Consider the following 22,500-nt stretch of genomic DNA (forward strand, 5'->3'; position numbering starts at 1 on the left):
TGACCTACATCTCTTATACATCTCAACACCAGCATTGAAGGAAGCAGAAACAAGAGAGAAAAAAAAAAAAAATCGCAAAAAAACACAGCAGATGGTATTCCCATCCAAGTACTAACCAGGCCCAGCCCAGCTTAGCTTCTAAAATCAGATGAGATTGGGCTTGTTCAGGGTGGTGTGGCTGTAGGTATTGCTTGCCTACTGACCTACATCTCTTATACATCTCAACACCAGCATTGAAGGAAGCAGGAACAAGAGAGAAAAAAAAATAAAAAATAAAATAAAAACCTACAGCACCTGGTATTCCCAGGTGGTCTCCCATCCAAGTATGAACCAGGCCCAGCCCTGCTTAGCTTCCAAGATCAGACAAGATTGGGGTTGTTCAGGGTGGTGTGGCTGTAGGTATTGCTTGCCTACTGACCTACATTTCTTATACATCTCAACACCAGCATTGAAGGAAGCATGAACAAGAGAGAAAAAAGACCGAAAAAAAAAAAGCACCTGGTATTCCCAAGTGGTCTCCCATGCGAAGTACTAACCAAGCTCAACCCTGCTTAGCTTCCAAGTTTAGACGCGATTGTGCTTGTTCAGGGTGGTGTGGCTGTAGGTATTGCTTGCCTACTGACCTACATCTCTTATACATCTCAACACCAGCATTGAAGGAAGCAGAAACAAGAGAGATAAAAAACGAAAAAAAAAAACCTACAGCACCTGGTATTCCCAGGTGGTCTCCCATCCAAGTACTAACTAGGCCCAGCCCTGCTTAGCTTCCAAGATCAGACGAGATTGGGCTTGTTCAGGGTGGTGTGGCTGTAGGTATTGCTTGCCTACTGACCTACATCTCTTATACATCTCAACACCAGCGTTGAAGGAAGCAGGAACAAGAGAGAAAAAACCCCGAAAAAAAACAAAACCAACAGCACCTGGTATTCACAGGTAGTTTCCCATCCAAGTACTAACCAGGCCTTGGTCCTGCTTAGCTTCCAAGATCAGACGAGATTGGGCTTGTTCAGGGCTGGTGTGACTGTAGGTATTGCTTGTCTCCTGACCTATGTCTCTTATACATCTCAACACCAGCTTTGAAGGAAGCAGGAACAAGAGAGAAACCCCCCCCCAAACAAAAACCCTACAGTACCTGGTATTCCCAGGTGGTCTCCCATCCAAAATACTAACCAGGCTCAACCCTGCTTAGCATCCAAGATCAGACGAGTTTGGGCTTGTTCAGGGTGGTGTAGCTGTAGGTATTGCTTGCCTTCTGACCTATATCTCTTATACATCTCAACACCAGCATTGAAGTAAGCAGGAGTAAGAGAGAAAAAAACCGAAAAAAAACCCAAAACAAAACAGCAGCACCTGGTAATCACAGGTGGTCTCCTATCCAAGTACTAACCAGGCCCAGTCTGCTTAGCTTCCAAGATCAGATGAGATTGGGATTGTTTAGTGTGGTGTTGCTTGCCTACTGACCTACATCTCTTATACATCTCAACACCAGCATTGAAGCAGGAACAAGAAAGAAAAAAACAAAAAAAAACAAACCTACAGCACCTGGTATTCCCAGGTGGTCTCCCATCCAAAATACTATCCAGGGTCAACCCTGCTTAGCATCCAAAATCAGACGAGATTGGGCTTGTTCAGGGTGGTGTGGCTGTAGGTATTGCTTGCTTACTGACCTACATCTCTTATACATCTCAACACCAGCATTGAAGTAAGCAGGAGTAAGAGAGAAAGAAAAACGAAAAAAACCAAAAACAAGACAACAGCACCTGGTAATCACAGGTGGTCTCCCATCCAAGTACTAACCAGGCCCAGTCTGCTTAGCTTCCAAGATCAGATGAGATTGGGATTGTTCAGTGTGATGTTGCTTGCCTACTGACCAGCATCTCTTATACATCTCAACACCAGCATTGAAGGAAGCAGAAACAAGAGAGCAATAAACCGTAAAAAAAAACCTATAGCAGCCAGTATTCCCAGGTGGTCTCCGATCCAAGTACTAACCAGGCCCAGTCTGCTTAGCTTCCAAGATCAGATGAGATTGGGCTTGTTCAGGGTGGTGTGGCTGTAGGTATTGTTTGCCTACTGACCTACATTTCTTATACATCTCAACACCAGCATTGAAGCAGGAACAAGAAAGAAAAAAAACAAAAAACAAACAAACCTACAGCACCTGGTACTCCCAGGTGGTCTCCCATCCAAGTACTAACCAGGCCTGACGCTGCTTAGCTTCAAAGATCAGACGAGATTGGGCTTGTTCAGGGTGGTGTGGCTGTAGGTATTGCTTGCTGACTGACCTACAACTCTTATACATCTCAACACCAGCATTGAAGGAAGCAGAAACAAAGGAGAAAAAAACCCGAAAAAAACCCAAAACAAAACAACAGCACCTGGTAATTACAGGTGGTCTACCATCCAAGTACTAACCAGGCCCAGTCTGCTTAGCTTCCAAGATCAGACGAGATTGGGCTTGTTCAGGGTGGTGTGGCTGTAGGTATTGATTGCCTACTGACCTACATCTCTTATACATCTCAACACCAGAATTGAAGCAGGAACAAGAAAGATAAAAAACAAAAAATAAACAAACCTACATCACCTGGTATTCCCAGGTGGTCTCCCATCCAAAACACTAACCAGGCTCAACCCTGCTTAGCATCCAAGATCAGACGAGATTGGGCTTGTTCAGGGTGGTGTGGCTGTAGGTATTGCTTGCCTTCTGACCTACATCTCTTATACATCTCAACACCAGCATTGAAGGAAGCAGGAACAAGAGAGAAAAAAACAAATAAAAAAAACCTAATGCACCTGGTGTTCCCAGGTGCTCTCCCATGCAAGTACTAACCAGGCCCGGCCCTGCTTAGCTTCCAAGATCAGACGAGATTGGGCTTGTTCAGGGTGATGTGACTGTAGGTATTGCTTGCCTCCTGACCTACGTCTCTTATACATCTCAACACCAGCATTGAAGGAAGCAGGAACAAGAGAGAAAAAAAACCCCAAACAAAAACCCTACAGCACCTGGTATTCCCAGGTGGTCTCCCATCCAAAATACTAACCAGGCTCAACCCTGCTTAGCATCCAAGATCAGAGGAGATTGGGCTTGTTCAGGGTGGTGTGGCTGCAGGTATTGCTTGCCTACTTACCTACATCTCTTATACATCTCAACACCAGCATTGAAGTAGGCAGGAGTAAGAGAGAAAAAAAACCGAAAAAAACCCAAAACAAAACAACAGCACCTGGTAATCACAGGTGGTCTACCATCCAAGTACTAACCAGGCCCAAACCTACTTAGCTACCAAAATCGGGCTTGTTCAGGGTGCTGTGGCTGTAGGCACTCCTTGCCTACTGACCTACATCTCTTATACATCTCAACACCAGCATTGAAGGTAGCAGGAACAAGAGAGAAAAACCCACCACCAAAAAAAACATACAGCACCTGGTATTCCCAGGTGGTTTCCCATGCAAAGTACTAACCAGGCTCAACCCTGCTAAGCATCCAAGATCAGATAAGATTGGGCTTGTTCAGGGTAGTGTGGCTGTAGGTATTGCTTGACTAATGACCTACATCTCAACACTAGCATTGAAGTAAGCAGGAGTAAGAGAGAAAAAAACCCGAAAAAAAACAAAACAAAACAAAACAACAGCACCTGGTATTCACAGGTGGTCTCCCATCCAAGTACTAACCAGGCCCAGCCCTGCTTAGCTACCAAAATCGGGCTTGTTCAGGGTGCTGTGGCTGTAGGCACTCCTTGCCTACTGACCTACATCTCTTATACATCTCAACACCAGCATTGAAGGTAGCAGGAAGAAGAGAGAAAAAAACCTAAAAAAAAAAGCCTACAGCACCTGGTATTCCCAGGTGGTCTCCCATCCAAATACTAACCAGGCCTGGCACTGCTTAGCTTCCAAGATCAGACAAGATTGGGCTTGTTCAGTGTGGTGTTGCTGTAGGTGTTGCTTGCCTACTGACCTACATCTCTTAAACATGTCAACACCAGCATTGAAGGAAGCAGGAACAAGAGAGAAAAAAAAAAAAAAAAAAAAATCTACAGCACCTGGTATTCCCAGGTGGTCTCCCATCCAAGTACTAACCGGGCCCAGCTCTGTTTAGTTTCCAAGATCAGACGAGTTTGGGCTTGTTCAGGGTAGTGTGGGTGAAAGTATTGCTTGCCTACTGACCTACATCTCTTATACATCTCAACACCAGCATTGAAAAAAGCAGGAACAAGAGAGAAAAAAAATGAAAAAAAAAATAAAAATCTACAGCACCTGGTATTCCCAGGTGGTCTCCCATATAAGTACTAACCAGGCCCGGCCCTGCTTAGCTTCCAACATCAGACAAATTTGGGCTTGTTCAGGGTGGTTTGGCTGTAGGTATTGCTTGCCTACTGACCTACATCTCTTATACATCTCAACACCAGCATTGAAGCAGGAACAAGAAAGAAAAAAAACAAAAAATAAACAAACCTACATCACCTGGTATTCCCAGGTGGTCTCCCATCCAAAATACTAACCAGGCTCAACCCTGCTTAACATGCAAGATCAGACGAGATTGGGCTTGTTCAGGTTGGTGTGGCTGTAGGTATTGCTTGCCTACTGACCTACATCTCTTATACATCTCAACACCAGCATTGAAGTAAGCAGGAGTAAGAGAGAAAAAAAACAAAAAAAAAAACAACAAAACAACAGCACCTGGTATTCACAGGTGGCCTCCCATCCAAGTACTAACGAGGCCTTGGTCCTGCTTAGCTTCCAAGATCAGACGAGATTGGGCTTGTTCAGGTTGGTGTGGCTGTAGGTATTGCTTGTTTTCTGACCTACGTCTCTTATACATCTCAACACCAGCATTGAAGGAAGCAGGAACAAGAGAGAAAAAAACCCCCAAACAAAAACCCTACAGCACCTGGTATTCCCAGGTGGTCTCCCATGCAAAATACTAACCAGGCTCAACCCTGCTTAGCATCCAAGATCAGATGAGATTGGGCTTGTTCAGTATGGTGTTGCTTGCCTACTGACCTACGTCTCTTATATATCTCAACACCAGCATTGAAGGAAGCAGGAACAAGAGAGAAAAAAAACAAATAAAAAAAGCCTACAGCACCTGGTGTTCCCAGGTGCTCTCCCATCCAAGTACTTTCCAGGCCCGGCCCTGCTTAGCTCCCAAGATCAGACGAGATTGGGCTTGTTCAGGGTGGTGTGGCTGTAGGTATTGCTTGCATCCTGACCTACGTCTCTTATACATCTCAACACCAGCATTGAAGTAAGCAGGAGTAAGAGAGAAAAAAAAACCGAAAAACAAAACAAAACAAAAATACAGCACCTGGTATTCACAGGTGGTCTCCCATCCAAGTACTAACCAGGCCTGGCCCTGCTTAGCTACCAAGATCAGACGAGATTGGGCTTGTTCAGTGTGCTGTGGCTGTAGGTATTCTTTGCCTACTGACCTACATCTCTTATACATCTCAACACCAGCATTGAAGGTAGCAGGAAGAAGAGAGAAAAAAACCTAAAAAAAACCCCTACAACACCTGGTATTCCCAGGTGGTCTCCCATCCAAGTACTAACCAGGACTGGCCCTGCTTAGCTTCCAAGATCAGACGAGTTTGGGCTTGTTCAGGGTAGTGTGGCTGAAGGTATTGCTTGCCTACTGACCTACATCTCTTATACATCTCAACACCAGCATTGAAAAAAGCAGGAACAAGAGAGAAAAAAAACGAAAAAAAAATAAAAACCTACAGCACCTGGTATTCCCAGGTGGTCTCCCATATAAGTACTAACCAGGCCCGGCCCTGCTTAGCTTCCAACATCAGACAAATTTGGGCTTGTTCAGGGTGGTGTGGCTGTAGGTATTGCTTGCCTACTGACCTACATCTCTTATACATCTCAACACCAGCATTGAAGGAAGCAGGAACAAGAGAGAAAAAAACCAAAACAAAAAAACCTACAGCACCTTGTATTCCCAGGTGGTCTCCCATCCAAGTACTAACCAGGCCCAGCCCTGCTTAGCTTTCAAGATCAGACGGGATTGGGCTTGTTCAGGGTGGTGTGGCTGTAGGTATTGGTTGCCTACTGACCTACATTTCTTATGCATTTCAACACCAGCATTGAAGGAAACAGGAACAAGAGAGAAAAAAAACAAATAAAAAAAAACCTACAGCACCTGGTGTTCCCATCCAAGTACTAACCAGGCCCAGCCCTGCTTAGCTTCCAAGATCAGACAAGATTGGGCTTGTTCAGGGTTGTGTGGCTGTAGATATTGCTTGCCAACTGACCTACATCTCTTATACATCTCAACACCAGCGTTGAAGGAAGCAGAAACAAGAGAGAAAAAAAAACGGAAAAAAAAAACCTACAGCACCTGGTGTTCCCAAGTGCTCTCCCATGCAAGTACTAACCAGGCCCGGCTCTGCTTAGCTTCCAAGATCAGATGAGATTGGGCTTGTTCAGGGTGGTGTGGCTGTAGGTATTGCTTGTCTAATGACCTACATTTCTTATACATCTCAACACCAGCATTGAAGGAAGCAGGAACAAGAGAGAAAAAAAACCTAAAAAATAAAAATTTATAGCACCTGGTATACCCAGGTGGTCTCCCATCCAAGTACTAACCAGGCCCAGACCTGCTTAGCTTCCAAGATCAGATGAGATTGTGCTTGTTAAGGGTGGTGTGGCTGTAGGTATTGCTTGCCTACTGACCTACATCTCTTATACATCTCAACACAAGCATTGAAGGAAGCAGGAACAAGAGAGAAAAAAAACAAATCAAAAACCTACAGCACCTGGTGTTCCCAAGTGCTCTCCCATCCAAGTACTAACCAGGCCCAGCTCTGCTTAGCTTCCAAGATCAGACGAGATTGGGCTTGTTCAGGGTGGTGTGGCTGTAGGTATTGCTTGTCTACTGACCTACATTTCTTATACATCTCAACACCAGCATTGAAGGAAGCAGGAACAAGAGAGAAAAAAAACAAATAAAAAAAAACCTACAGCACCTGGTGTTCCCAGGTGCTCTCCAATCCAAGTACTAACAAGGCCCGGCCCTGCTTAGCTTCCAAGATCAGACGAGATTGGGCTTGTTCAGGGTGGTGTGGCTGTAGGTATTGCTTGCCTACTGACCTACATCTCTTATACATCTCAACACCAGCATTGAAGTAAGCAGGTGTAAGAGAGAAAAAAAAATGAAAAAAAACAAAACACAACAACAGCACCTGGTATTCACAGGTGGTCTCTCATCCAAGTACTAACCAGGCCCGGCCCTGCTTACCTTCCAAGATCAGACGAAATTTGGCTTGTTCAGTGTGGTGTTGCTTGCCTACTGACCAACATCTCTTATACATCTCAACACCAGCATTGAAGGAAGCAGAAACAAGAGAGAAAAAAAACGGAAAAAAAAAACCTACAGCACCTGGTATTCCCAGTTGGTCTCCCATCCAAGTACTAACCAGGTCTGGCCCTGCTTAGCTTCCAAGATCAGACGAGTTTGGGCATGTTTAGGGTAGTGTGGCTGAAGGTATTGCTTTCCTACTGACCTACATCTCTTATACATCTCAACACCAGCATTGAAAAAAGCAGGAACAGGAGAGAAAAAAAACCTAAAAAAATAAAAACCTACAGCACCTGGTATTCCCAGGTGGTCTCCCATCCAAGTACTAACCAGGCCCAACCCTGCTTAGCTTCCAAGACCAGACAAGATTGGGCTTGTTCAGGGTGGTGTGGCTGTAGGTATTACTTGACTACTGACCTACATCTCTTATACATCTCCACACCAGCATTGAAGGAAGCAGGAACAAGAGAGAAAAAAAACAAAAAAACAAAAACAACCTACAGCACCTGGTATTTCCAGGTGGTCTCCCATCCAAGTACTAACCACGCCCAAGCCTGCTTAGCATACAAGATCAGACGAGATTGGGCTTGTTCAGGGTGGAGTGGCTGTAGGTATTGCTTGCCTTCTGACCTACATCTCTTATACATCTCAACACAAGCATTGAAGGAAGCAGGAACAAGAGAGAAAAAAAACAAATCAAAAACCTACAGCACCTGGTGTTCCCAAGTGCTCTCCCATCCAAGTACTAACCAGGCCCGGCTCTGCTTAGCTTCCAAGATCAGATGAGATTGGGCTTGTTCAGGGTAGTGTGGCTGTAGGTATTGCTTGCCTACTGACCTACATTTCTTATACATCTCAACACCAGCATTGAAGGAAGCAGGAACAAGAGAGAAAAAAAACAAATAAAAAAAAACCTACAGCACCTGGTGTTCCCAGATGCTCTCCAATCCAAGTACTAACAAGGCCCGGCCCTGCTTAGCTTCCAAGATCAGACGAGATTGGGCTTGTTCAGGGTGGTGTGGCTGTAGGTATTGCTTGACTACTGACCTACATCTCTTATACATCTCAACACCAGCATTGAAGTAAGCAGGTGTAAGAGAGAAAAAAAAATGAAAAAAAACAAAACAAAACAACAGCACCTGGTATTCACAGGTGGTCTCTCATCCAAGTACTAACCAGGCCCGGCCCTGCTTAACTGCCAAGATCAGACGAGTTTGGGCATGTTTAGGGTAGTGTGGCTGAAGGTATTGCTTTCCTACTGACCTACATCTCTTATACATCTCAACACCAGCATTGAAAAAAGCAGGAACAGGAGAGAAAAAAAACCTAAAAAAATAAAAACCTACAGCACCTGGTATTCCCAGGTGGTCTCCCATCCAAGTATTAACCAGGCCCAACCCTGCTTAGCTTCCAAGACCAGACGAGATTGGGCTTGTTCAGGGTGGTGTGGCTGTAGGTATTGCTTGACTACTGACCTACATCTCTTATACATCTCCACACCAGCATTGAAGGAAGCAGGAGTAAGAGAGAAAAAAACAAAACAAAAAAACCTACAGCACCTGGTGTTCCCAGGTCCTCTCCCATCCAAGTACTAACCAGGCCCAGTGCTGCTTAGCTTCCAAGATCAAACAAGATTGGGCTTGTTCAGGGTGGTGTGGCTTTAGGCATTGCTTGTTTTCTGACCTACATCTCTTATACATCTCAACACCAGCATTGAAGGAAGCAGGAACAAGAGAGAAAAAAAAAAAAAAAAAAAAAACAACCTACAGCACCTGGTATTCCCAGGTGGTCTCCCATCCAAGTACTAACCACGCCCAAGCCTGCTTAGCATACAAGATCAGACGAGATTGGGCTTGTTCAGGGTGGAGTGGCTGTAGGTATTGCTTGCCTTCTGACCTACATCTCTTATACATCTCAACACCAGCATTGAAGTAAGCAGTAGTAAGAGAGAAAAAAAAATGAAAAAAAAAAATAAAAATCTACAGCACCTGGTATTCCCAGGTGGTCTCGCATCCAAGTACTAACCGGGCCCAGCTCTGCTTAACTTCCAAGATCAGATGAGTTTGGGCTTGTTCATGGTGGTGTGGCTGTAGATTTTGCTTGCCTACTGACCTACATTTCTTATACATTTCAACACCAGCATTGAAGGAAACAGGAACAAGAGAGAAAAAAAACAAATAAAAAAAAACCTACAGCACCTAATGTTCCCATCCAAGTACTAACCAGGCCCAGCCCTGCTTAGCTTCCAAGATCAGACAAGATTGGGCTTGTTCAGGGTGGTGTGGCTGTAGGTATTGCTTGCCAACTGACCTACATCTCTTATACATCTCAACACCAGCGTTGAAGGAAGCAGAAACAAGAGAGAAAAAAACCAGAAAAAAAAAACCTACAGCACCTTGTATTCCCAGGTGGTCTCCCATCCAAGTACTAACCAGGACCGGCCCTGCTTACCTTCCAAGATCAGACAAGATTGTGCTTGTTCAGGGTGATGTGGCTGAAGTGTATTGTGTCCCTACTGACCTACATCTCTTAAACATCTCAACACCAGCATTGAAGGAAGCAGAAACAAGAGAGAAAAAAAAACCTACAGCACCTGGTATTCCCAGGTGTTCTCCCATCCAAGTACTAACCAGGCCCAGTCTGCTTAGCTTCCAAGATCAGACAAGGTTGGGCTTGTTCAGGGTGGTGTGGCTGTAGGTATTGCTTGCCTACTGACCTACATCTCTTATACATCTCAACACCAGCATTGAAGGAAGCAGGAACAAGAGAGAAAAAAAAAAAAACGGAAAAATTAAAACCTACAGCACCTGGTATTCCCAGGTGGCCTCCCATCCAAGTACTAACCAGGCCCAGCACTGCTTAGCTTCCAAGATCAGACGAGTTTGGGCTTGTTTAGCGTAGTGAGACTGAAGGTATTGCATTTTTACTGACCTACATCTCTTATACATTACAACACCAGCATTGAAAAAAGCAGGAACAAGAGAGAAAAAAAACCCTAAAAAATAAAAACTTATAGCACCTGGTATACCCAGGTGGTCTCCCATCCAAGTACTAACCAGGCCCAGCCCTGCTTAGCTTCCAAGATCAGACAAGTTTGGGCTTGTTCAGGGAGGCGTGGCTGTAGGTATTGCTTGCCTACTGACCTACATCTCTTATACATCTCAACACCAGCATTGAAGGAAGCTGGAACAAGAGAGAAAAGACAAAACAAAAAAAAAACCTACAGCACCTTGTATTCCCAGGTGGTCTCCCATCCAAGTACTAACCAGGCCCAGCCCTGCTTAGCTTCCAAGATCAGACGAGATTGGGCTTGTTCAGGGTGGTGTGGCTGTAGGTATTGCTTGCCTACTGACCTACATCTCTTATACATCTCAACACAAACATTGAAGGAAGCAGGAACAAGAGAGAAAAAAAACAAATCAAAAACCTATAGCACCTGGTGTTCCCAAGTGCTCTCCCATCCAAGTACTAACCAGGCCCGGCTCTGCTTAGCTTCCAAGATCAGATGAGATTGGGCTTGTTCAGGGTGGTGTGGCCGTAGGTATTGCTTGCCTACTGACCTACATTTCTTATACATCTCAACACCAGCATTGAAGGAAGCAGGAACAAGAGAGAAAAAAAACAAATAAAAAAAAACCTACAGCACCTCGTGTTCCCAGATGCTCTCCAATCCAAGTACTAACAAGGCCCGGCCCTGCTTAGCTTCCAAGATCAGACGAGATTGGGCTTGTTCAGGGTGGTGTGGCTGTAGGTATTGCTTGACTACTGACCTACATCTCTTATACATCTCAACACCAGCATTGAAGTAAGCAGGTGTAAGAGAGAAAAAAAAATGAAAAAAAACAAAACAAAACAACAGCACCTGGTATTCACAGGTGGTCTCTCATCCAAGTACTAACCAGGCCCGGCCCTGCTTAACTTCCAAGATCAGACGAAATTGGGCTTGTTCAGTGCGGTGTTGCTTGCCTACTGACCAACATCTCTTATACATCTCAACACCAGCATTGAAGGAAGCAGAAACAAGAGAGAAAAAAAACGGAAAAAAAAAAACTACAGCACCTGGTATTCCCAGTTGGTCTCCCATCCAAGTACTAACCAGATCTGGCCCTGCTTAGCTTCCAAGATCAGACAAGTTTGGGCTTGTTTAGGGTAGTGTGGCTGAAGGTATTGCTTTCCTTCTGACCTACATCTCTTATACATCTCAACACCAGCATTGAAAAAAGCAGGAACAGGAGAGAAAAAAAACCTAAAAAAATAAAAACCTACAGCACCTGGTATTCCCAGGTGGTCTCCCATCCAAGTACTAACCAGGCCCAACCCTGTTTAGCTTCCAAGACCAGACGAGATTGGGCTTGTTCAGGGTGGTGTGGCTGTAGGTATTGCTTGCCTACTGACCTACATCTCTTATACATCTCAACACCAGCATTGAAGGAAGCAGGAGTAAGAGAGAAAAAAACAAAACAAAAATACCTACAGCACCTGGTGTTCCCAGGTGCTTTCCCATCCAAGTACTAACCAGGCCCAGCGCTGCTTAGCTTCCAAGATCAAATGAGATTGGGCTTGTTCAGGGTGGTGTGGCTTTAGGCGTTGCTTGTTTTCTGACCTACATCTCTTATACATCTCAACACCAGCATTGAAGGAAGCAGGAACAAGAGAGAAAAAAAAAAAAACAACCTACAGCACCTGGTATTCCCAGGTGGTCTCCCATCCAAGTACTAACCATGCCCAAGCCTGCTTAGCATACAAGATCAGACAAGATTGGGCTTGTTCAGTGTGGTGTTGCTGTAGGTGTTGCTTGCCTACTGACCTACATCTCTTAAACATCTCAACACCAGCATTGAAGGAAGCAGGAACAAGAGAGAAAAAAAAAAATGAAATAAATAAATAAAAATCTGCAGCACCTGGTATTCCCAGGTGGTCTTGCATCCAAGTACTAACCGGGCCCAGCTTTGCTTAGCTTCCAAGATCAGACGAGATTGGGCTTGTTCAGGGTGGTGTGGCTGTAAATATTGCTTGCCTTCTGACCTACATCTCTTATACATCTCAACACCAGCATTGAAGTAAGCAGGAGCAAGAGAGAAAAAAAAAACGAAAAAAAAACCAACAAAACAACAGCACCTGGTTTTCACAGGTGGTCTCCCATCCAAGTACTAACCAGGCCCAAACCTGCTTAGCATCCAAGATCAGACGAGATTGGGCTTGTTCAGGGTTGTGTGGCTGTAAATATTGCTTGCCTCCTGACTTACATTTCTTATACATCTCAACACTAGCATTGAAGGAAGCAGGAACAAGAGAGAAAAACCCACCCCCCAGAAAAATGTACAGCACCTGGTATTCCCAGGTGGTCTCCCATGCAAAGTTCTAACCAGGCTCAACCCTGCTAAGCATCCAAGATCAGACAAGATTGGGCTTGTTCAGGGTGGTGTGGCTGTAGGTATTGCTTGCCTACTGACCTACATCTCAACACCAGCATTGAAGTAAGCAGGAGTAAGAGAGAAAAAACACCGAAAAAAAACAAAACAAAACAACAGCACCTGGTATTCACAGGTGGTCTCCCATCCAAGTACTAACCAGGCCCAGCCCTGCTTAGCTACCAAGATCAGGCTTGTTCAGGGTGCTGTGGCTGTAGGTACTCCTTGCCTACTGACCTACATCTCTTATACATCTCAACACCAGCATTGAAGGTAGCAGGAAGAAGAGAGAAAAAAACCTAAAAAAAAAAACCTACAGCACCTGGTATTCCCAAGTGGTGTCCTATCCAAGTACTACCCAGGCCTGGCACTGCTTAGCTTCCAAGATCAGACAAGATTGGGCTTGTTCAGTGTGGTGTTGCTTGCCTACTGACCTACATCTCTTAAACATCTCAACACCAGCATTGAAGGAAGCAGGAACAAGAGAGAAAAAAAAATAAAAACCTACAGCACCTGGTATTCCATGGTGGTCTCCCATATAAGTACTAACCAGGCCCGGCCCTGCTTAGCTTCCAAGATCAGACAAATTTGGGCTTGTTCAGGTTAGTGCGGCTGAAGGTATTGCTTGCCTACTTACCTACATCTCTTATACATCTCAACACCAGCATTGAAAAAAGCAGGAACAAGAGAGAAAAAAAACGAAAAAAAAATAAAAACCTACAGCACCTTGTATTCCATGGTGGTCTCCCATATAAGTACTAACCAGGCCCGGCCCTACTTAGCTTCCAAGATCAGACAAATTTGGGCTTGTTCAGGGTGGTGTGGCTGTAGGTATTGCTTGCCTACTGACCTACATCTCTTATACATCTCAACACTAGCGTTGAAGGAAGCAGAAACAAGAGAGAAAAAAAACGAAAAAAAAAATAACTACAGCACCTTGTATTCCCAGGTGGTCTCCCATCCACGTACTAACCAGGACCGTCCCTGCTTACCTTCCAAGATCAGACAAGATTGTGCTTGCTCAGGGTGATGTGGCTGAAGGGTATTGTTTCCTTACTGACCTACATCTCTTATACATCTCAACACCAGCATTGAAGGAAGCAGAAACAAGAGAGAAAAAAACCCTACAGCACCTGGTATTCCCAGGTGGTCTCCCATCCAAGTACTAACCAGGCCCAGTCTGCTTAGCTTCCAAGATCAGATGAGATTGGGCTTGTTCAGGGTAGTGAGACTTAAGGTATCGTTGTTTCACTGACCTACATCTCTTATACATTACAACACCAGCATTGAAAAAAGCAGGAAGAAGAGAGAAAAAAAAACCTAAAAAATAAAAACCTATAGCACCTGGTATACCCAGGTGGTCTCCCATCCAAGTACTAACCAGACCCGGCCCAGCTTAGCTTCCAAGATCAGACAAATTTGGGCTTGTTCAGGGTGGTGTGGCTGTAGGTATTGCTTGCCTACTGACCTACATTTCTTATACATCTCAACACCAGCATTGAAGGAAGCAGGAACAAGAGAGAAAAAAAAATTAAAAAAAAATCTACAGCACCTGGTATTCCCAGGTGGTCTCCCATCCAAGTACTAACCAGGCCCAGCTCTGCTTAGCTTCCAAGATCAGACCAGTTTTGGCTTGTTCAGGGTAGTGCGCCTGAAAGTATTGCTTGCTTACTGACCAACATCTCTTATACATCTCAACACCAGCATTGAAGGAAGCAGAAACAAGAGAGAAAAAAAACGGAAAAAAAAAAACTACAGCACCTGGTATTCCCAGTTGGTCTCCCATCCAAGTACTAACCAGATCTGGCCCTGCTTAGCTTCCAAGATCAGACAAGTTTGGGCTTGTTTAGGGTAGTGTGGCTGAAGGTATTGCTTTCCTTCTGACCTACATCTCTTATACATCTCAACACCAGCATTGAAAAAAGCAGGAACAGGAGAGAAAAAAAACCTAAAAAAATAAAAACCTACAGCACCTGGTATTCCCAGGTGGTCTCCCATCCAAGTACTAACCAGGCCCAACCCTGTTTAGCTTCCAAGACCAGACGAGATTGGGCTTGTTCAGGGTGGTGTGGCTGTAGGTATTGCTTGCCTACTGACCTACATCTCTTATACATCTCAACACCAGCATTGAAGGAAGCAGGAGTAAGAGAGAAAAAAACAAAACAAAAATACCTACAGCACCTGGTGTTCCCAGGTGCTTTCCCATCCAAGTACTAACCAGGCCCAGCGCTGCTTAGCTTCCAAGATCAAATGAGATTGGGCTTGTTCAGGGTGGTGTGGCTTTAGGCGTTGCTTGTTTTCTGACCTACATCTCTTATACATCTCAACACCAGCATTGAAGGAAGCAGGAACAAGAGAGAAAAAAAAAAAAACAACCTACAGCACCTGGTATTCCCAGGTGGTCTCCCATCCAAGTACTAACCATGCCCAAGCCTGCTTAGCATACAAGATCAGACAAGATTGGGCTTGTTCAGTGTGGTGTTGCTGTAGGTGTTGCTTGCCTACTGACCTACATCTCTTAAACATCTCAACACCAGCATTGAAGGAAGCAGGAACAAGAGAGAAAAAAAAAAATGAAATAAATAAATAAAAATCTGCAGCACCTGGTATTCCCAGGTGGTCTTGCATCCAAGTACTAACCGGGCCCAGCTTTGCTTAGCTTCCAAGATCAGACGAGATTGGGCTTGTTCAGGGTGGTGTGGCTGTAAATATTGCTTGCCTTCTGACCTACATCTCTTATACATCTCAACACCAGCATTGAAGTAAGCAGGAGCAAGAGAGAAAAAAAAACGAAAAAAAAACCAACAAAACAACAGCACCTGGTTTTCACAGGTGGTCTCCCATCCAAGTACTAACCAGGCCCAAACCTGCTTAGCATCCAAGATCAGACGAGATTGGGCTTGTTCAGGGTTGTGTGGCTGTAAATATTGCTTGCCTCCTGACTTACATTTCTTATACATCTCAACACTAGCATTGAAGGAAGCAGGAACAAGAGAGAAAAACCCACCCCCCAGAAAAATGTACAGCACCTGGTATTCCCAGGTGGTCTCCCATGCAAAGTTCTAACCAGGCTCAACCCTGCTAAGCATCCAAGATCAGACAAGATTGGGCTTGTTCAGGGTGGTGTGGCTGTAGGTATTGCTTGCCTACTGACCTACATCTCAACACCAGCATTGAAGTAAGCAGGAGTAAGAGAGAAAAAACACCGAAAAAAAACAAAACAAAACAACAGCACCTGGTATTCACAGGTGGTCTCCCATCCAAGTACTAACCAGGCCCAGCCCTGCTTAGCTACCAAGATCAGGCTTGTTCAGGGTGCTGTGGCTGTAGGTACTCCTTGCCTACTGACCTACATCTCTTATACATCTCAACACCAGCATTGAAGGTAGCAGGAAGAAGAGAGAAAAAAACCTAAAAAAAAAAACCTACAGCACCTGGTATTCCCAAGTGGTGTCCTATCCAAGTACTACCCAGGCCTGGCACTGCTTAGCTTCCAAGATCAGACAAGATTGGGCTTGTTCAGTGTGGTGTTGCTTGCCTACTGACCTACATCTCTTAAACATCTCAACACCAGCATTGAAGGAAGCAGGAACAAGAGAGAAAAAAAAATAAAAACCTACAGCACCTGGTATTCCATGGTGGTCTCCCATATAAGTACTAACCAGGCCCGGCCCTGCTTAGCTTCCAAGATCAGACAAATTTGTGCTTGTTCAGGTTAGTGCGGCTGAAGGTATTGCTTGCCTACTTACCTACATCTCTTATACATCTCAACACCAGCATTGAAAAAAGCAGGAACAAGAGAGAAAAAAAACGAAAAAAAAATAAAAACCTACAGCACCTTGTATTCCATGGTGGTCTCCCATATAAGTACTAACCAGGCCCGGCCCTACTTAGCTTCCAAGATCAGACAAATTTGGGCTTGTTCAGGGTGGTGTGGCTGTAGGTATTGCTTGCCTACTGACCTACATCTCTTATACATCTCAACACTAGCGTTGAAGGAAGCAGAAACAAGAGAGAAAAAAAACGAAAAAAAAAATAACTACAGCACCTTGTATTCCCAGGTGGTCTCCCATCCACGTACTAACCAGGACCGTCCCTGCTTACCTTCCAAGATCAGACAAGATTGTGCTTGCTCAGGGTGATGTGGCTGAAGGGTATTGTTTCCTTACTGACCTACATCTCTTATACATCTCAACACCAGCATTGAAGGAAGCAGAAACAAGAGAGAAAAAAAACCCTACAGCACCTGGTATTCCCAGGTGGTCTCCCATCCAAGTACTAACCAGGCCCAGTCTGCTTAGCTTCCAAGATCAGATGAGATTGGGCTTGTTCAGGGTAGTGAGACTTAAGGTATCGTTGTTTCACTGACCTACATCTCTTATACATTACAACACCAGCATTGAAAAAAGCAGGAAGAAGAGAGAAAAAAAAACCTAAAAAATAAAAACCTATAGCACCTGGTATACCCAGGTGGTCTCCCATCCAAGTACTAACCAGACCCGGCCCAGCTTAGCTTCCAAGATCAGACAAATTTGGGCTTGTTCAGGGTGGTGTGGCTGTAGGTATTGCTTGCCTACTGACCTACATTTCTTATACATCTCAACACCAGCATTGAAGGAAGCAGGAACAAGAGAGAAAAAAAAATTAAAAAAAAATCTACAGCACCTGGTATTCCCAGGTGGTCTCCCATCCAAGTACTAACCAGGCCCAGCTCTGCTTAGCTTCCAAGATCAGACCAGTTTTGGCTTGTTCAGGGTAGTGCGCCTGAAAGTATTGCTTGCTTACTGACCTACATCTCTTATACATCTCAACACCAGCATTGAAGGAAGCAGGAACAAGAGAGAAAAAAAACGAAAAAAAAAATAAAAACCTACAGCACCTGGTATTCCATGGTGGTCTCCCATATAAGTACTAACCAGGCCCGGCCCTGCTTAACTTCCAAGATCAGATGAGATTGGGCTTGTTCAGGGTGGTGTGGCTGTAGGTATTGCTTGCCTACTGACCTACATTTCTTATACATTTCAACACCAGCATTGAAGGAAACAGGAACAAGAGAGAAAAAAAACAAATAAAAAAAAACCCACAGCACCTGGTGTTCCCATCCAAGTACTAACCAGGCCCAGCCCTGCTTAGCTTCCAAGCTCAGACAAGAGTGGGCTTGTTCAGGGTGGTGTGGCTGTAGGTATTGCTTGCCAACTGACCTACATCTCTTATACATCTCAACACCAGCGTTGAAGGAAGCAGAAACAAGAGAGAAAAAAAACTACAGCACCTTGTATTCCCAGGTGGTCTCACATCCAAGTACTAACCAGGACCAGCCCTGCTTACCTTCCAAGATCAGACAAGATTGTGCTTGTTCAGGGTGATGTGGCTGAAAGGTATTGTTTCCCTACTGACCTACATCTCTTATACATCTCAACACCAGCATTGAAGGAAGCAGAAACAAGAGAGAAAGAAACCCTCCAACACCTGGTATTCCCAGGTGGTCTCCCATCCAAGAACTAACCAGGCCCAGTCTGCTTAGCTTCCAAGATCAGACAAGGTTGGGCTTGTTCAGGTTGGTGTGGCTGTAGGTATTGCTTGCCTACTGACCTACATCTCTTATACATCTCAACACCAGCATTGAAGGAAGCAGCAACAAGAGAGGAAAAAAAAAACGGAAAAATTAAAACCTACAGCACCTGGTATTCTCAGGTGGCCTCCCATCCAAGTACTAACCAGGCCCAGCACTGCTTAGCTTCCAAGATCAGACGAGTTTGGGCTTGTTTAGGGTAGTGAGACTGAAGGTATCGCATTTATGCTGACCTACATCTTTTATACATTACAACACCAGCATTGAAAAAAGCAGGAACAAGAGAGAAAAAAACCCCTAAAAAATAAAAACCTATAGCACCTGGTATACCCAGGTGGTCTCCCATCCAAGTACTAACCAGGCCCGGCCCAGCTTACCTTCCAAGATCAGACAAATTTGGGCTTGTTCAGGGAGGCGTGGCTGTAGGTATTGCTTGCCTACTGACCTACATCTCTTATACATCTCAACACCAGCATTGAAGGAAGCTGGAACAAGAGAGAAAAAAAAACAAAAAACCTAGAGCACCTTGTATTCCCAGGTGGTCTCCCATCCAAGTACTAACCAGGCCCAGCCCTGCTTAGCTTCCAAGATCAGACGAGATTGGGCTTGTTCAGGGTGGTGTGGCTGTAGGTATTGCTTGCCTACTGACCTACATCTCTTATACATCTCAACACAAGCATTGAAGGAAGCAGGAACAAGAGAGAAAAAAAACAAATCAAAAACCTATAGCACCTGGTGTTCCCAAGTGCTCTCCCATCCAAGTACTAACCAGGCCCAGCGCTGCTTAGCTTCCAAGATCAGACGAGATTGGGCTTGTTCAGGGTGGTGTGGCTTTAGGCATTGATTGTTTTCTGACCTACATCTCTTATACATCTCAACACCAGCATTGAAGGAAGCAGAAACAAGAGAGAAAAAAAACGGAAAAAAAAAACCTACAGCACCTGGTATTCCCAGTTGGTCTCCCTTCCAAGTACTAACCAGGTCTGGCCCTGCTTAGCTTCCAAGATCAGACAAGTTTGGGCTTGTTTAGGGTAGTGTGGCTGAAGGTATTGCTTTCCTACTGACCTACATCTCTTATACATCTCAACACCAGCATTGAAAAAAGCAGGAACAGGAGAGAAAAAAAACCTAAAAAAATAAAAACCTACAGCACCTGGTATTCCCAGGTGGTCTCCCATCCAAGTACTAACCAGGCCCAACCCTGCTTAGCTTCCAAGACCAGACGAGATTGGGCTTGCTCAGGGTGGTGTGGCTATAGGTATTGCTTGCCTACTGACCTACATCTCTTATACATCTCAACACCAGCATTGAAGGAAGCAGGAGTAAGAGAGAAAAAACGAAAAAAAAAAAACCTACAGCACCTGGTGTTCCCAGGTGCTCTCCCATCCAAGTACTAACCAGGCCCGGCCCTGCTCAGCTTCCAAGATCAAACAAGATTGGGCTTGTTCAGGGTGGTGTGGCTGTAGGTAGTGCTTGCTTACTGACCTACATCTCTTATACATCTCAACACCAGCATTGAAGTAAGCAGGAGTAAGAGAGAAAAAAAAACGAAAAAACAAAACAAAACAACAGCACCTAGTATTCCCAGGTGGTCTCCCATCCAAGTACTAACCAGGCCTGGCCCTGCTTAGCTTCCTAGATCAGACGAGATTGGGCTTCTTCCGGGTGGTGTGGCTGTAGGTATTGCTTGCACACTGACCTACATCTCTTATACATCTCAACACCAGCATTGAAGGAAGCAGAAACAAGAGAGAAAAAAAACGAAAAAAAAAAACCTATAGCACCTGGTATTCCCAGGTGGTCTCCCATCCAAGTACTAACCAGGCCCAGTCTGCTTAGCTTCCAAGATCAGATGAGATTGGGCTTGTTCAGGGTTGTGAGACTTAAGGTATTGCTTTTTTACTGACCTACATCTCTTATACATTACAACACCAGCATTGAAAAAAGCAGGAACAAGAGAGAAAAAAAAACCTAAAAAATAAAAACGTATAGCACCTGGTATACCCAGGTGGTCTCCCATCCAAGTACTAACCAGGCCTGGCCCAGCTTAGCTTCCAAGATCAGACAAATTTGGGCTTGTTCAGGGTGGTGTGGCTGTAGGTATTTTTTGCCTACTGACCTACATTTCTTATACATCTTAACACCAGCATTGAAGGAAGCAGGAACAAGAGAGAAAAAAAAATAAAAAAAAAATCTACAGCACCTGGTATTCCCAGGTGGTCTCCCATCCAAGTACTAACCAGGCCCAGCTCTGCTTAGCTTCCAAGATCAGACCAGTTTCGGCTTGTTCAGGGTAGTGCGGCTGAAAGTATTGCTTGCCTACTGACCTACATCTCTTATACATCTCAACACCAGCATTGAAGGAAGCAGGAACAAGAGAGAAAAAAAACGAAAAAAAAATAAAAACCTGCAGCACCTGGTATTCCATGGTGGTCTCCCATATAAGTACTAACCAGGCCCGGCCCTGCTTAACTTCCAAGATCAGACAAATTTGGGCTTGTTCAGGGTGGTGTGGCTGTAGGTATTGCTTGCCTACTGACCTACATCTCTTATACATCTCAACACCAGCATTGAATGAAGCAGGAACAAGAGAGAAAAAAACCAAAACAAAAAAACCTACAGCACCTTGTATTCCCAGGTGGTCTCCCATCCACGTACTAACCAGGCCCAGCCCTGCTTAGCTTTCAAGATCAGACAGGATTGGGCTTGTTCAGGGTGGTGTGGCTGCAGGTATTGTTTGCCTACTGACCTACATTTCTTATACATTTCAACACCAGCATTGAAGGAAACAGGAACAAGAGAGAAAAAAAACAAATGAAAAAAAACCTACAGCACCTTGTATTCCCAGGTGGTCTCACATCCAAGTACTAACCAGGACCGGCCCTGCTTACCTTCCAAGATCAGACAAGATTGTGCTTGTTCAGGGTGATGTGGCTGAAAGGTATTGTTTCCTTACTGACCTACATCTCTTATACATCTCAACACCAGCATTGAAGGAAGCAGAAACAAGAGAGAAAAAAACCCTACAACACCTGGTATTCCCAGGTGGTCTCCCTTCCAAGAACTAACCAGGCCCAGTCTGCTTAGCTTCCAAGATCAGACAAGGTTGGGCTTGTTCAGGGTGGTGTGGCTGTAGGTATTGCTTGCCTACTGACCTACATCTCTTATACATCTCAACACCAGCATTGAAGGAAGCAGGAACAAGAGAGGAAAAAAAAAAAACGGAAAAATTAAAACCTACAGCACCTGGTATTCCCAGGTGGCCTCCCATCCAAGTACTAACCAGGCCCAGCACTGCTTAGCTTCCAAGATCAGATGAGTTTGGGCTTGTTTAGGGTAGTGAGACTTAAGGTATCGCTTTTTTACTGACCTACATCTCTTATACATTACAACACCAGCATTGAAAAAAGCAGGAACAAGAGAGAAAAAAAAACCTAAAAAATAAAAACCTATAGCACCTGGTTTACCCAGGTGGTCTCCCATCCAAGTACTAACCAGGCCCGGCCCAGCTTAGCTTCCAAGATCAGACAAATTTGGGCTTGTTCAGGGAGGCGTGGCTGTAGGTATTGCTTGCTTACTGACCTACATCTCTTATACATCTCAACACCAGCATTGAAGAAAGCTGGAACAAGAGAGAAAAAAAAACAAAAAACCTACAGCACCTTGTATTCTCAGGTGGTCTCCCATCCAAGTACTAACCAGGCCCAGCCCTGCTTAGCTTCCAAGATCAGATGAGATTGGGCTTGTTCAGGGTGGTGTGGCTGTAGGTATTGCTTGCCTACTGACCTACATCTCTTATACATCTCAACACAAGCATTGAAGGAAGCAGGAACAAGAGAGAAAAAAAACAAATCAAAAACCTATAGCACCTGGTGTTCCCAAGTGCTCTCCCATCCAAGTACTAACCAGGCCCAGCGCTGCTTAGCTTCCAAGATCAGACGAGATTGGGCTTGTTCAGGGTGGTGTGGCTTTAGGCATTGCTTGTCTTCTGACCTACATCTCTTATACATCTCAACACCAGAATTGAAGGAAGCAGAAACAAGAGAGAAAAAAAACGGAAAAAAAAAACCTACAGCACCTGGTATTCCCAGTTGGTCTCCCATCCAAGTACTAACCAGGTCTGGCCCTGCTTAGCTTCCAAGATCAGACAAGTTTGGGCTTGTTTAGGGTAGTGTGGCTGAAGGTATTGCTTTCCTACTGACCTACATCTCTTA

At 44.7% G+C, this 22,500-nt stretch overlaps 10 non-coding genes and 75 pseudogenes across 10 annotated transcripts; all 85 read right to left on the reverse strand.

The window, feature by feature from the left end:
- Nucleotides 1-282: 282 nt before the first annotated feature.
- LOC142117671 (5S ribosomal RNA) lies at nucleotides 283-401 on the reverse strand (annotated as a pseudogene).
- A 295-nt stretch (nucleotides 402-696) lies between these two features.
- Nucleotides 697-815, reverse strand: LOC142114606 (5S ribosomal RNA). The gene has a single exon (XR_012681898.1). It is a non-coding gene; the product is annotated as a 5S ribosomal RNA (ribosomal RNA).
- A 93-nt stretch (nucleotides 816-908) lies between these two features.
- Nucleotides 909-1,029, reverse strand: LOC142135743 (5S ribosomal RNA; annotated as a pseudogene).
- A 91-nt stretch (nucleotides 1,030-1,120) lies between these two features.
- LOC142136401 (5S ribosomal RNA) lies at nucleotides 1,121-1,240 on the reverse strand (annotated as a pseudogene).
- Nucleotides 1,241-1,530: 290 nt separating this feature from the next.
- On the reverse strand, nucleotides 1,531-1,650 carry LOC142136165 (5S ribosomal RNA; annotated as a pseudogene).
- Nucleotides 1,651-1,943: 293 nt separating this feature from the next.
- LOC142136526 (5S ribosomal RNA) lies at nucleotides 1,944-2,061 on the reverse strand (annotated as a pseudogene).
- An 88-nt stretch (nucleotides 2,062-2,149) lies between these two features.
- Nucleotides 2,150-2,268, reverse strand: LOC142122552 (5S ribosomal RNA; annotated as a pseudogene).
- Nucleotides 2,269-2,366: 98 nt separating this feature from the next.
- On the reverse strand, nucleotides 2,367-2,484 carry LOC142136818 (5S ribosomal RNA; annotated as a pseudogene).
- An 88-nt stretch (nucleotides 2,485-2,572) lies between these two features.
- On the reverse strand, nucleotides 2,573-2,692 carry LOC142136150 (5S ribosomal RNA; annotated as a pseudogene).
- An 89-nt stretch (nucleotides 2,693-2,781) lies between these two features.
- LOC142134647 (5S ribosomal RNA) lies at nucleotides 2,782-2,900 on the reverse strand (annotated as a pseudogene).
- Nucleotides 2,901-2,991: 91 nt separating this feature from the next.
- LOC142135360 (5S ribosomal RNA) lies at nucleotides 2,992-3,111 on the reverse strand (annotated as a pseudogene).
- Nucleotides 3,112-3,409: 298 nt separating this feature from the next.
- On the reverse strand, nucleotides 3,410-3,529 carry LOC142136701 (5S ribosomal RNA; annotated as a pseudogene).
- A 290-nt stretch (nucleotides 3,530-3,819) lies between these two features.
- LOC142126720 (5S ribosomal RNA) lies at nucleotides 3,820-3,938 on the reverse strand (annotated as a pseudogene).
- A 90-nt stretch (nucleotides 3,939-4,028) lies between these two features.
- LOC142136135 (5S ribosomal RNA) lies at nucleotides 4,029-4,147 on the reverse strand (annotated as a pseudogene).
- Nucleotides 4,148-4,242: 95 nt separating this feature from the next.
- On the reverse strand, nucleotides 4,243-4,361 carry LOC142134125 (5S ribosomal RNA; annotated as a pseudogene).
- Nucleotides 4,362-4,449: 88 nt separating this feature from the next.
- Nucleotides 4,450-4,569, reverse strand: LOC142136590 (5S ribosomal RNA; annotated as a pseudogene).
- A 96-nt stretch (nucleotides 4,570-4,665) lies between these two features.
- On the reverse strand, nucleotides 4,666-4,785 carry LOC142136712 (5S ribosomal RNA; annotated as a pseudogene).
- Nucleotides 4,786-5,074: 289 nt separating this feature from the next.
- Nucleotides 5,075-5,193, reverse strand: LOC142121068 (5S ribosomal RNA; annotated as a pseudogene).
- A 100-nt stretch (nucleotides 5,194-5,293) lies between these two features.
- On the reverse strand, nucleotides 5,294-5,412 carry LOC142135371 (5S ribosomal RNA; annotated as a pseudogene).
- An 89-nt stretch (nucleotides 5,413-5,501) lies between these two features.
- Nucleotides 5,502-5,620, reverse strand: LOC142128236 (5S ribosomal RNA; annotated as a pseudogene).
- Nucleotides 5,621-5,714: 94 nt separating this feature from the next.
- Nucleotides 5,715-5,833, reverse strand: LOC142130034 (5S ribosomal RNA; annotated as a pseudogene).
- Nucleotides 5,834-5,923: 90 nt separating this feature from the next.
- LOC142136866 (5S ribosomal RNA) lies at nucleotides 5,924-6,042 on the reverse strand. Its single transcript, XR_012687537.1, has one exon. It is a non-coding gene; the product is annotated as a 5S ribosomal RNA (ribosomal RNA).
- Nucleotides 6,043-6,133: 91 nt separating this feature from the next.
- Nucleotides 6,134-6,240, reverse strand: LOC142136855 (5S ribosomal RNA; annotated as a pseudogene).
- A 91-nt stretch (nucleotides 6,241-6,331) lies between these two features.
- On the reverse strand, nucleotides 6,332-6,450 carry LOC142119839 (5S ribosomal RNA; annotated as a pseudogene).
- Nucleotides 6,451-6,542: 92 nt separating this feature from the next.
- Nucleotides 6,543-6,661, reverse strand: LOC142135702 (5S ribosomal RNA; annotated as a pseudogene).
- An 88-nt stretch (nucleotides 6,662-6,749) lies between these two features.
- Nucleotides 6,750-6,868, reverse strand: LOC142115821 (5S ribosomal RNA; annotated as a pseudogene).
- Nucleotides 6,869-6,959: 91 nt separating this feature from the next.
- On the reverse strand, nucleotides 6,960-7,078 carry LOC142128247 (5S ribosomal RNA; annotated as a pseudogene).
- Nucleotides 7,079-7,372: 294 nt separating this feature from the next.
- On the reverse strand, nucleotides 7,373-7,491 carry LOC142121420 (5S ribosomal RNA; annotated as a pseudogene).
- Nucleotides 7,492-7,584: 93 nt separating this feature from the next.
- LOC142127698 (5S ribosomal RNA) lies at nucleotides 7,585-7,703 on the reverse strand. Its single transcript, XR_012685402.1, has one exon. It is a non-coding gene; the product is annotated as a 5S ribosomal RNA (ribosomal RNA).
- Nucleotides 7,704-7,797: 94 nt separating this feature from the next.
- LOC142134322 (5S ribosomal RNA) lies at nucleotides 7,798-7,916 on the reverse strand (annotated as a pseudogene).
- An 88-nt stretch (nucleotides 7,917-8,004) lies between these two features.
- Nucleotides 8,005-8,123, reverse strand: LOC142119441 (5S ribosomal RNA; annotated as a pseudogene).
- A 91-nt stretch (nucleotides 8,124-8,214) lies between these two features.
- LOC142130277 (5S ribosomal RNA) lies at nucleotides 8,215-8,333 on the reverse strand (annotated as a pseudogene).
- A 97-nt stretch (nucleotides 8,334-8,430) lies between these two features.
- Nucleotides 8,431-8,549, reverse strand: LOC142135305 (5S ribosomal RNA; annotated as a pseudogene).
- A 93-nt stretch (nucleotides 8,550-8,642) lies between these two features.
- On the reverse strand, nucleotides 8,643-8,761 carry LOC142127323 (5S ribosomal RNA). The gene has a single exon (XR_012685360.1). It is a non-coding gene; the product is annotated as a 5S ribosomal RNA (ribosomal RNA).
- An 89-nt stretch (nucleotides 8,762-8,850) lies between these two features.
- Nucleotides 8,851-8,969, reverse strand: LOC142136847 (5S ribosomal RNA; annotated as a pseudogene).
- A 94-nt stretch (nucleotides 8,970-9,063) lies between these two features.
- On the reverse strand, nucleotides 9,064-9,182 carry LOC142129254 (5S ribosomal RNA; annotated as a pseudogene).
- A 97-nt stretch (nucleotides 9,183-9,279) lies between these two features.
- LOC142122453 (5S ribosomal RNA) lies at nucleotides 9,280-9,398 on the reverse strand (annotated as a pseudogene).
- Nucleotides 9,399-9,489: 91 nt separating this feature from the next.
- LOC142136663 (5S ribosomal RNA) lies at nucleotides 9,490-9,596 on the reverse strand (annotated as a pseudogene).
- A 90-nt stretch (nucleotides 9,597-9,686) lies between these two features.
- Nucleotides 9,687-9,805, reverse strand: LOC142136852 (5S ribosomal RNA; annotated as a pseudogene).
- Nucleotides 9,806-9,884: 79 nt separating this feature from the next.
- LOC142136228 (5S ribosomal RNA) lies at nucleotides 9,885-10,002 on the reverse strand (annotated as a pseudogene).
- Nucleotides 10,003-10,098: 96 nt separating this feature from the next.
- LOC142132052 (5S ribosomal RNA) lies at nucleotides 10,099-10,217 on the reverse strand (annotated as a pseudogene).
- Nucleotides 10,218-10,310: 93 nt separating this feature from the next.
- Nucleotides 10,311-10,429, reverse strand: LOC142132731 (5S ribosomal RNA; annotated as a pseudogene).
- A 91-nt stretch (nucleotides 10,430-10,520) lies between these two features.
- On the reverse strand, nucleotides 10,521-10,639 carry LOC142125776 (5S ribosomal RNA). The gene has a single exon (XR_012685039.1). It is a non-coding gene; the product is annotated as a 5S ribosomal RNA (ribosomal RNA).
- Nucleotides 10,640-10,727: 88 nt separating this feature from the next.
- LOC142121001 (5S ribosomal RNA) lies at nucleotides 10,728-10,846 on the reverse strand (annotated as a pseudogene).
- Nucleotides 10,847-10,937: 91 nt separating this feature from the next.
- LOC142128170 (5S ribosomal RNA) lies at nucleotides 10,938-11,056 on the reverse strand (annotated as a pseudogene).
- A 97-nt stretch (nucleotides 11,057-11,153) lies between these two features.
- Nucleotides 11,154-11,266, reverse strand: LOC142136787 (5S ribosomal RNA; annotated as a pseudogene).
- Nucleotides 11,267-11,350: 84 nt separating this feature from the next.
- Nucleotides 11,351-11,469, reverse strand: LOC142136240 (5S ribosomal RNA; annotated as a pseudogene).
- A 93-nt stretch (nucleotides 11,470-11,562) lies between these two features.
- Nucleotides 11,563-11,681, reverse strand: LOC142113871 (5S ribosomal RNA). Its single transcript, XR_012681665.1, has one exon. It is a non-coding gene; the product is annotated as a 5S ribosomal RNA (ribosomal RNA).
- Nucleotides 11,682-11,770: 89 nt separating this feature from the next.
- Nucleotides 11,771-11,889, reverse strand: LOC142130940 (5S ribosomal RNA; annotated as a pseudogene).
- Nucleotides 11,890-11,974: 85 nt separating this feature from the next.
- LOC142136269 (5S ribosomal RNA) lies at nucleotides 11,975-12,093 on the reverse strand (annotated as a pseudogene).
- A 99-nt stretch (nucleotides 12,094-12,192) lies between these two features.
- Nucleotides 12,193-12,311, reverse strand: LOC142134333 (5S ribosomal RNA; annotated as a pseudogene).
- A 98-nt stretch (nucleotides 12,312-12,409) lies between these two features.
- LOC142133402 (5S ribosomal RNA) lies at nucleotides 12,410-12,528 on the reverse strand (annotated as a pseudogene).
- A 687-nt stretch (nucleotides 12,529-13,215) lies between these two features.
- LOC142136825 (5S ribosomal RNA) lies at nucleotides 13,216-13,334 on the reverse strand (annotated as a pseudogene).
- Nucleotides 13,335-13,428: 94 nt separating this feature from the next.
- Nucleotides 13,429-13,547, reverse strand: LOC142136475 (5S ribosomal RNA; annotated as a pseudogene).
- A 288-nt stretch (nucleotides 13,548-13,835) lies between these two features.
- LOC142136586 (5S ribosomal RNA) lies at nucleotides 13,836-13,953 on the reverse strand (annotated as a pseudogene).
- A 93-nt stretch (nucleotides 13,954-14,046) lies between these two features.
- Nucleotides 14,047-14,165, reverse strand: LOC142136112 (5S ribosomal RNA; annotated as a pseudogene).
- Nucleotides 14,166-14,463: 298 nt separating this feature from the next.
- On the reverse strand, nucleotides 14,464-14,582 carry LOC142136242 (5S ribosomal RNA; annotated as a pseudogene).
- Nucleotides 14,583-14,675: 93 nt separating this feature from the next.
- Nucleotides 14,676-14,794, reverse strand: LOC142113988 (5S ribosomal RNA). Its single transcript, XR_012681673.1, has one exon. It is a non-coding gene; the product is annotated as a 5S ribosomal RNA (ribosomal RNA).
- Nucleotides 14,795-14,883: 89 nt separating this feature from the next.
- On the reverse strand, nucleotides 14,884-15,002 carry LOC142130951 (5S ribosomal RNA; annotated as a pseudogene).
- Nucleotides 15,003-15,087: 85 nt separating this feature from the next.
- Nucleotides 15,088-15,206, reverse strand: LOC142136270 (5S ribosomal RNA; annotated as a pseudogene).
- A 99-nt stretch (nucleotides 15,207-15,305) lies between these two features.
- Nucleotides 15,306-15,424, reverse strand: LOC142134344 (5S ribosomal RNA; annotated as a pseudogene).
- Nucleotides 15,425-15,521: 97 nt separating this feature from the next.
- LOC142133408 (5S ribosomal RNA) lies at nucleotides 15,522-15,640 on the reverse strand (annotated as a pseudogene).
- A 900-nt stretch (nucleotides 15,641-16,540) lies between these two features.
- LOC142136476 (5S ribosomal RNA) lies at nucleotides 16,541-16,659 on the reverse strand (annotated as a pseudogene).
- Nucleotides 16,660-16,948: 289 nt separating this feature from the next.
- LOC142136588 (5S ribosomal RNA) lies at nucleotides 16,949-17,066 on the reverse strand (annotated as a pseudogene).
- Nucleotides 17,067-17,159: 93 nt separating this feature from the next.
- On the reverse strand, nucleotides 17,160-17,278 carry LOC142136113 (5S ribosomal RNA; annotated as a pseudogene).
- Nucleotides 17,279-17,581: 303 nt separating this feature from the next.
- Nucleotides 17,582-17,700, reverse strand: LOC142136911 (5S ribosomal RNA). Its single transcript, XR_012687580.1, has one exon. It is a non-coding gene; the product is annotated as a 5S ribosomal RNA (ribosomal RNA).
- Nucleotides 17,701-18,383: 683 nt separating this feature from the next.
- LOC142135173 (5S ribosomal RNA) lies at nucleotides 18,384-18,502 on the reverse strand (annotated as a pseudogene).
- A 93-nt stretch (nucleotides 18,503-18,595) lies between these two features.
- Nucleotides 18,596-18,714, reverse strand: LOC142136378 (5S ribosomal RNA; annotated as a pseudogene).
- Nucleotides 18,715-18,799: 85 nt separating this feature from the next.
- Nucleotides 18,800-18,918, reverse strand: LOC142116814 (5S ribosomal RNA; annotated as a pseudogene).
- An 88-nt stretch (nucleotides 18,919-19,006) lies between these two features.
- On the reverse strand, nucleotides 19,007-19,125 carry LOC142128019 (5S ribosomal RNA; annotated as a pseudogene).
- A 90-nt stretch (nucleotides 19,126-19,215) lies between these two features.
- LOC142134944 (5S ribosomal RNA) lies at nucleotides 19,216-19,334 on the reverse strand (annotated as a pseudogene).
- Nucleotides 19,335-19,427: 93 nt separating this feature from the next.
- LOC142124679 (5S ribosomal RNA) lies at nucleotides 19,428-19,546 on the reverse strand. Its single transcript, XR_012684783.1, has one exon. It is a non-coding gene; the product is annotated as a 5S ribosomal RNA (ribosomal RNA).
- An 89-nt stretch (nucleotides 19,547-19,635) lies between these two features.
- LOC142125853 (5S ribosomal RNA) lies at nucleotides 19,636-19,754 on the reverse strand (annotated as a pseudogene).
- A 95-nt stretch (nucleotides 19,755-19,849) lies between these two features.
- LOC142134028 (5S ribosomal RNA) lies at nucleotides 19,850-19,968 on the reverse strand (annotated as a pseudogene).
- Nucleotides 19,969-20,058: 90 nt separating this feature from the next.
- Nucleotides 20,059-20,176, reverse strand: LOC142136531 (5S ribosomal RNA; annotated as a pseudogene).
- Nucleotides 20,177-20,269: 93 nt separating this feature from the next.
- On the reverse strand, nucleotides 20,270-20,388 carry LOC142136673 (5S ribosomal RNA; annotated as a pseudogene).
- Nucleotides 20,389-20,477: 89 nt separating this feature from the next.
- Nucleotides 20,478-20,596, reverse strand: LOC142136636 (5S ribosomal RNA; annotated as a pseudogene).
- A 94-nt stretch (nucleotides 20,597-20,690) lies between these two features.
- On the reverse strand, nucleotides 20,691-20,809 carry LOC142133202 (5S ribosomal RNA; annotated as a pseudogene).
- Nucleotides 20,810-20,899: 90 nt separating this feature from the next.
- Nucleotides 20,900-21,018, reverse strand: LOC142124357 (5S ribosomal RNA; annotated as a pseudogene).
- Nucleotides 21,019-21,306: 288 nt separating this feature from the next.
- On the reverse strand, nucleotides 21,307-21,424 carry LOC142136858 (5S ribosomal RNA; annotated as a pseudogene).
- A 96-nt stretch (nucleotides 21,425-21,520) lies between these two features.
- On the reverse strand, nucleotides 21,521-21,639 carry LOC142136393 (5S ribosomal RNA; annotated as a pseudogene).
- A 93-nt stretch (nucleotides 21,640-21,732) lies between these two features.
- LOC142136149 (5S ribosomal RNA) lies at nucleotides 21,733-21,851 on the reverse strand (annotated as a pseudogene).
- Nucleotides 21,852-21,936: 85 nt separating this feature from the next.
- Nucleotides 21,937-22,055, reverse strand: LOC142121134 (5S ribosomal RNA). Its single transcript, XR_012683880.1, has one exon. It is a non-coding gene; the product is annotated as a 5S ribosomal RNA (ribosomal RNA).
- Nucleotides 22,056-22,143: 88 nt separating this feature from the next.
- LOC142128027 (5S ribosomal RNA) lies at nucleotides 22,144-22,262 on the reverse strand (annotated as a pseudogene).
- Nucleotides 22,263-22,352: 90 nt separating this feature from the next.
- Nucleotides 22,353-22,471, reverse strand: LOC142131243 (5S ribosomal RNA; annotated as a pseudogene).
- Nucleotides 22,472-22,500: the final 29 nt, after the last annotated feature.

Source organism: Mixophyes fleayi, chromosome 1, assembly GCF_038048845.1.
Source record: "Mixophyes fleayi isolate aMixFle1 chromosome 1, aMixFle1.hap1, whole genome shotgun sequence".
Taxonomy (NCBI): domain Eukaryota; kingdom Metazoa; phylum Chordata; class Amphibia; order Anura; family Limnodynastidae; genus Mixophyes; species Mixophyes fleayi.